Source organism: Lacerta agilis, chromosome 3 (assembly GCF_009819535.1).
Source record: "Lacerta agilis isolate rLacAgi1 chromosome 3, rLacAgi1.pri, whole genome shotgun sequence".
NCBI lineage: Eukaryota > Metazoa > Chordata > Lepidosauria > Squamata > Lacertidae > Lacerta > Lacerta agilis.
In genome coordinates, this window is record NC_046314.1 from 114,949,373 (window position 1) to 114,957,686 (window position 8,314).

Below are 8,314 nucleotides of genomic sequence, written 5' to 3' on the forward strand. Positions count from 1 at the left end.
GTGGCACCGTGCAGATGCCTAAATGATGAAATGTGATTTGTTGCGTCTTTATTTATTTCCACCCAGCAATTTTCCAAATCTGCACCGTGAGCAGAGATCATGTTAAGAGCCAGGCACCAGGAACCTCTGACCCCTCTGGATGCTGCTGAACTAAAGTTCCCGTCACCCCTGCCCATTGGCCATGCTTGCTGGGGCTGCTGGGAGTTGTAGTTCAGCACCATCCCATGGGCCAAATGTTCCTCACTCTGTGGCTTATATAGAGACAAAGGCCATGGGCAGGACATTGCAAGACCTGGATCCTGGATCCGGATCACCGCAGCGCCTGGAGACAGGCAGTCAGGTCATGCATCCACAGCAGTGACCAAAGGAGAAATGATCGCTGGTAGGAGGAGTGCAGAGAGAAGACATGCAATGGTGCACCCGCGGAAGCACAACCAGACATCTTCATCTGCCCTGGCTGCAACAAAACATGTCTCTCCCGCATCGGTCTCTACAGCCACAGCAGGTGCTGTAATCTTCCAGCGGTTTGACTTCACCCCTGAATGCGCGCTCCTCCACTGTCTCCCAAGACAGACAGATGCCAACCAACCAATTCTGGCTGGGGGCAACTGAAGCCATTAGTAGCCCCCAAGAGAGAGATGGGTCACAGCAGGAGGGCACTGTCATCAACAGGCACTTTGGTGCTGAGACTTTTTAAAATGTGGGTGGTTGCTGTTTGTTTGTTTTTTAAATTATTTTTATTAATTTTAATTATAACAAACATCTTTAAAAATAAACACTGAAAAAGAAAAAGTTTAAATACAACTGTAACGTTTTCCATACTGTTTATACAATCAACACAACCTCAAAGTGTGGGGTTTTTCAAATCCCTTGATTTCCCTCTCCCCTCCCCATGGTTCCATTATTTTCATTATTAATTCATGCATGTCCAAATTCAATTCTCCATCTATTCATATCTAATTCTATCTTTTGTTAAAACACTGCAAATGATTTTTAGAATCCTGCTGATGTATCAACTTGTATACAATGCTTTGCTATATATGCATTAAATATTTCCATTCATTTAAAAAAAAATTATTGTCCTGATTTCTGAGTCTTCCCGTTAACCTTGCCATTTCTGCATATTCTATTAACTTCATTTGCCAATCTATTTTCGTGGGTAGTTTCCCCCTCTTTCCAACATTGGGCTATCAATATCCGTGTGGTCGCTGGTTGCTGTTTGTTAATCACTCATTTCATCCGCTCTGGGACTACTTTTGGATGTGAAATTATGGGATAATTTGTGCATAAGAACATAAGAACTACCACTGGCAGTAATCTTTGAGAATTCCTGGAGAACAGGCGAAGTGCCAGCAGACTGGAGGAGGGCAAATGTTGTCCCTATTTTCAAAAAGGGGGAAAGAGAAGACCCAAACAATTACCGCCCAGTCAGCCTGACATCAATACCAGGAAAGATTCTAGAGCAGATCATTAAGCAAACGGTCTGTGAGCACCTAGAAAGGAACGCTGTGATCACTAAAAGTCAGCATGGGTTTCTGAAGAATAAGTCATGTCAGACTAACCTGATCTCATTCTTTGACAGAATTACAAGCCTGGTAGATGAAGGGAATGCTGTGGATATAGCCTATCTTGATTTCAGCAAGGCCTTTGACAAGGTGCCCCATGATATTCTCGTAAAGAAGCTGGTAAAATACGGGCTAGACAATGCTACCATTCAGTGGATTTGTAACTGGCTGACTGACCGAACCCAAAGGGTGCTCATCAATGGCTCCTCTTCATCCTGGAGAAGAGTGACTAGTGGGGTGCCACAGGGTTCTGTCTTGGGCCCAGTCTTATTCAACATCTTCATCAATGATTTGGATGATGGGCTTGAGGGCATCCTGATCAAGTTTGCAGATGACACCAAATTGGGAGGGGTGGCTAATACCCCAGAGGACAGGATCACACTTCAAAATGACTTTAACAGATTAGAGAACTGGGCCAAAGCAAACAAGATGAATTTTAACAAGGAGAAATGTAAAGTACTACACTTGGGCAAAAAAAATGAAAGGCACAAATACAGGATGGGGGACACCTGGCTTGAGAGCAGTACATGTGAAAAGGATCTAGGAGTCTTGGTAGACCACAAACTTGACATGAGTCAACAGTGTGATGCAGCAGCTGAAAAAGCCAATGCAATTCTGGGCTGCATCAATAGGAGTATAGCGTCTAGATCAAGGGAGGTAATAGTACCACTATATTCTGCTCTGGTCAGACCTCACCTGGAATACTGTGTCCAGTTCTGGGCACCACAGTTCAAGAAGGATACTGACAAGCTGGAACGTGTCCAGAGGAGGGCAACCAAAATGGTCAAAGGCCTGGAAACGATGCCTTATGAGGAACGGCTTAGGGAGCTGGGTCTGTTTAGCCTGGAGAAGAGAAGGTTAAGGGGTGATATGATAGCCATGTTCAAATATATAAAAGGATGTCATATAGAGGAGGGTGAAAGGTTGTTTTCTGCTGCTCCAGAGAAGCGGACACGGGGCAATGGATTCAAACTACAAGAAAGAAGATTCCACCTAAACATTAGGAAGAACTTCCTGACAGTGAGAGCTGTTGGACATTGGAATTTGCTGCCAAGGAGTGTGGTGGATTCTCCTTCTTTGGTGGTCTTTAAGCAGAGGCTTGACAGCCATCTGTCAGGAATGCTTTGATGGTGTTTCCTGCTTGGCAGGGGGTTGGACTGGATGGCCCTTGGGGTCTCTTCCAACTCTAGGATTCTATGATAAGAACTGCTGGATGAAGTCAATGGCCCAACTACGGGTAGTCCAGCCTCCTGTTCTCACAGTGGCCAACCAGATGCCCGTGGGAAACCTGCAAGCAGGATTCGAACACAGGAGCCCTTTTTCCGGTGCTTTTCAGTAACTGGTGGAATGTGGAGGCAGAGCATAGCCATCCTGGCTAGTAGCCATCAGAAGTGTTCTCCTCCAAGAATTTGTCTAATCCTCATTTAAAGCTGTCCAAGTTGGTGCCCATCGCTGCCTCCTGTGGCAGGGAGTTCCATAGTTTGACCATGTGCTGTGTGGAGAAGAAGTTCCTTTTATCTAGCCTGACTCTTCCAGCATTCATCTTCCTTGGATTTGACGAGTTCTAGTATTATGAGAGAGCTTTGTGCCCCTTGATTTTTTGATATATTTTAAGACGAATTGCTATTTGCTGACTTGTTAACCGCAATGGTATTAGACCACTGTGGTTATGGCATTGATGCATTTAGAAAGCTTATTTTGCACGAACCCGTTTGAGCACAAAAGAAAATAGTGGAAAATGGAGTATATAGAGGAATTGACTATGACCGTTTGTGTATCCTAGCAATGCCAGGAAGCGTCTTTCCAACCAAAAATTTTAGGGCCAAGGAAAACTCAGAGACACAGCTTATGCTATAGGGCCCTGAAGCTAACTTGCTGAATCAATTTGCAGTGATTAGCATACCAATTGCACTCAGTTGAGTCTTTTCGGGAGGTGAATTTGACCCCTCGGGTGCTATACTTTAACTCTCAAATTTTGCAGCGAGGAATGCCAGTATCACACGCTGTTCTGCCTGCGTTTACTTGGATGCAATGATTGATGGCTACATGCAACCCTTAATCTTGTTCTAGCCTTCTGAGCAACAGCTATCGCTGTAGGAATGACTTTACCATGTTCTTGGAGTGCAGAGACTTTTATACGGAGCTCTCTACCGCCAGCATCTCCTGCTAACAAACCTTGACAACAGCTCACATATAACAGATCTAGGCATAGCTGTCAAGTTTCGGATTTGAAAATAAGGGATCAGCAGTCTCACCTATCCCAGGGACAGTCACATGTCAGTGGTGGGCGGAGCCAGAAGCAAAAGTGGGCGGAGCAGCAGTGTAAACTCCAAGCAGGCTCGGGCTCGGAGTGGAGCAAAGAGGAGGGCAGCCAGCAAAGAGGAGGGCAGCCATGTGCTCCGCGCGATGGAGCCCCATCGTCTTCTTGTCTGATCCCATCCAAACAGGACAGGAAGCAGCAGCTGCTCAAAGGCAGCCAGGCTCCGCCCACCAGCTAACCCTATTGGCCGGCTGAGGGGCCCGGCGGCAACGGACAGGGGCTGATGCAGGGGGAGGAATACACCCCCCTGTAAGCACGGGAAACGGCTCCCACTTGCTTTGAGGGCTGAGGCTTTTCTCTCCAAGTAGGCAAGGTCTTCCCACCCAGTCCCTGGCCAGCAGGGGAGGAGCTGCTTCCATTGAAAACGGGAAATTTAAGGGAAATAAAAAATAAGGGAGAGCAGCGGGAAACTGCTTAAAATAAGGGAGAATCCCGGGGAAAACGGGATACTTGACAGCACTGGATCTAGGGGTCTTGGCAGACCACAAGCTTAACTTGGGTCAACAGTGTGATGCAGCAGCAAAAACTATTCTAGGCAATGCTAATGCTATTCTAGGCTGCATCAACACAAGCACAGCGTCCAGTAGGCAAATTAAGGCCCGGGGGCTGGATCCGGCCCAATTGCCTTCTAAATCCGGCCCGCGGACGGTCCGGAATCAGCATGTTTTTACATGAGTAGAATGTGTCCTTTTATTTAAAATGCATCTCTGGGTTATTTGTGGGGCCTGCCTGGTGTTTTTACATGAGTAGAATGTGTCCTTTTATTTAAAATGCATCTCTGGGTTATTTGTGGGGCATAGGAATTCGTTCATTATTATTTTTCTTCAAAATATAGCCCGGCCCCCCACAAGGTCTGAGGGATGGTGGACCGGCCCCCTGCTGAAAAAGTTTTCTGACTCCTGGTCCAGATCAAGGGAAGTCATGGTACCGCTCTAGTCTCCTTGGTCAGAAGATCACACCTGGAATCCGGTGTCCAGTTCTGGGCGCCACAATTTAAGAAGGATATTGACAAGCTGGAAGGTGTGCAGAGGAGGGCAACCAAGATGATCACCATGCCTTATGAGGAGCGGTTGAAGGAATCAGGCATGTTTAGCCTGGAAAAGAGGAGACTGGGAGGAGATATGACAGCCATCTTCCAATATCTCAAGGCTGTCACATGGAAGAGGGAGCGAGCTTGTTTTCTCCTGCTCCAGAGGGGAAGACCCAAATTTATGGATTCCATTTACAAGAAATTGTCATAGCGCACAAAACTTAGGCCCAAGCCAATCTCTGAGATCATCTGGGGGAGTAGTTCCCCCCTTGGACTCATGCCAGTGAGGATTTGTGCCACCACTGCAGTGGGTCCAGCCCTACGCTTGCTGGGGATGTGGGAGAGGGCCTTCTTGGTGGTGGCTCCCAGGCAACTTTGGAATTCCCTTCTTAGTGAGGCTGAACTGGCTCCCTCCTTGCTGTCTTCCTGCTGGCAGGTGAGGACTATTCTAGCCCAACAGGCCTTTGGGAGCTGACTGGTAGTTATTTATTTATTTAAGGAAAGGGCTTTTGATAATGCTGTGCTGTTTTCATTATTCAAATTTTAATAGATTAAAAAAAATTGTTTTAATTGTATCCGAGTCCAATTACTTTCTAACCACTAAGACTAATTGCAGCCGTTAAGAGTCTTCAACAGGTTTTCCACACCTATCAGCTGATCACCCATTCCCACCACCCTTCTGAGTAATACCCCTCCCCACTCCCTCACTATATTTAAGGATCTGGTGACTTCTGTTTCAGTGTATCTGAAGAAGTGTGCATGCACACGAAAGCTCATACCAAGAACAAACTCAGTTGGTCTCTAAGGTGCTACTGGAAGGAATTTTCTATTTTGTTTCGACTATGGCAGACCAACACGGCTACCCACCTGTAACTGTTTCTAACCACTGTCATTCATAGGTCTTAAGCTTCCTTTGTTTTATCTGTGCCGTTTTCATTTGGGTAAGATGCCTTGAGACCAGGGGCGGAGCAAGGGGGGCAGGGGGGCGGGCTGACCCAGGTACCGCCCGGGGGGTGTCACTCGGGGCGGTGCCCCGCCCCCGCGATCAGCGCCTCCAGCGCACGGCAACTTTTAAGGCTGCAGCGCGTGAACAGCAGCACAGCGTCTGCAGCCTTAAAACTTGCCCTGCCGCCACCGCACGGTCAGAAGGGTGGACTGCGCGTCGTGATGGCAAAGCTACGCCCCCGCTTGAGACCCCATCCAGGAAAAAGGAGGGATATGAAATAAATATAAATATAGTAAAAATGATGATTAATAATGCAAATATCTTAAGCCAGGTTAGGGCGGTTTTATTTCAGGAGGCCTTTGCAACGTAAAGGCTGCTTGTTTTATGCTTTGGTGTTTTGAATTTTGTCTTCACATTTTTGTAAGGCCCAGATGTGGTGAAAAACATGACTTTTTTGGGGGGGGGGACTAAGCAAACTGAACCTGGGGCCTTCTGCGTGCTCCTCTCCCGCTGAGCTGTGGATCTCCCCTGAACCACCGGCTGAATGGTGCCCTTAATGGTGTGCGATTATTTCCTCTTTAGCCATCTGCTCCTGGAGATTTTGACCTTCTCCTCCTCCCAAGTCACATTTCACTGGACCAAATTGATAATATCTGCAGTTCCCTTCATTTGGACTCCCCCCCCCCTTTTAATCACTTCTTTATCGCCACCACTTAGCCAGCCTGCTCCACATTTAGTTAACTTTCTGCAAGGTTACTGTGCATTGATCTGGAGCCATCGTTACAGCGTGGTTTAAGGTTTCCATAAACCCTCGACGCTTTTCTAAAAAGCTTATTAACCTCTATTTAAAAGAAAAAGGGGGAAAAAGAACACCATCCTTTTAATTTTCTGTTCTCAATTTTGTTCTAGGTTTGTAGTGTGGAATGGGCGCCCCAGAGGTCATCTGGCCCAACCCCAACCCCAGCGCAGGAAATCTCTTTGATTTTTATTGGCAGATGCGAGGATCAATAGGGAGCAAACAAACATCGAAAAAAAGCAGAAACATGCCCATATATCATATGTGTGTGGGCCAGTGAGGGGCAGCAAGGAACTTTTTTCCAGCCCAAGGGCCATATTTCATTCTGGGTGAGCTTCCAGGGGCCATATAGCAGCGGTGGGTGGGGCCAGAGACAGATGTGGGTGGAGCTACAGGTGCCAATCGACACACTCACCGACCCAACTCTCCATCCTTCAATCAGGCAAACAAGGGGCATTATCAGTGTCCGGGCCAGAAGTGGGTGTGGCAAGAGAAGGGCGTGGCCTGGGGAGAATCCAGAGGGCCGCACAGAGATGCTTGAAGGGCCACATATAGCTCTGGGGTTCCCCACCCCTGGCATGGAGGCTGAGTGTTGTACAACGGCCAGGACAGGACAATTAGCATTTAAATCTTCCCTCGGCCGCGAAGATTTCTGAGTGACCCAAAGCCAGCTAACTCTCTTTCAGCCTTTCTGCAAAGGATTAAGATGGAAGAACCATGTCTGGCAATCTGCACACCTTACAAACAAGGGGGGGGGGAAATAAAAATGCAGTCCTGCCCAGGTTATTATAGTTCTTTTTGCAAATTGATTCTCTTTCCTGCCCCAAAATCTATGTTGTGACCTACGATTTACACGGTGGGGATTACAGCTGAACCCCATTTGAACCCAAAGATGCCACTTTGAGAAGATGTTGGGCTACTGGCCTGATCCTTTAGGCTCGCCTCCATTTCTTGCAACAGGTTAGCTGCATTTCCTGGTTAAGCATTAGTTTTGACCAGTGCTATTCTTCTAGAAAAAGAGGTGCCGGAACTCACCGTGAATGCTCCCCTTGTTGGAACCGTGCTGGAACTGAGTTCCAGATGATAAATGAAAAGTCCTGATATTGACAGCTAGATAGTCCAGATCTCTGTGTATTCCCAAGTTTTGGAAAGGCCAGGGCTCACAGATCCTGCAACCTGGAGTCTTTGGGAGGCAAGGAAAGGCATGCGTGTGGCTGTGTCTTCCTCGCTCACCCCTGTCAACAACAACAGCAGCAGCCGCAGCCTCTTCGGAGTTCACCAAGGACAGCCATGAATTAGCTGCCTATTAAAAGCCCTGAGCCCTTTTGCCAATACATCAAAGTCAAAACACTCATTTGTTCCAAAGTGCCCAAGATTTGGTCCGAAAAAAAAGGAGCAAGCAGATGGTTAGGAAATGGCTTCTCCAGCTCAATATCTGAAATTGGACAATAAAATCCCTGCCAGTGGAGAGATTTTATCTCTACCATTTCTTAGAACAATACCCAGGAAAAGTGTAGGTATATAGATTTGCAAGAAGCAGGAGACTCTTGCAGGGCGCATTGTTTCACTGGCTACATAATTGGGATTTTATGCTTTGAATGACTGCCGCCCAATAAATCTTTCCCCAAGAAGATCAAACTAACTAACTGACTCCTGT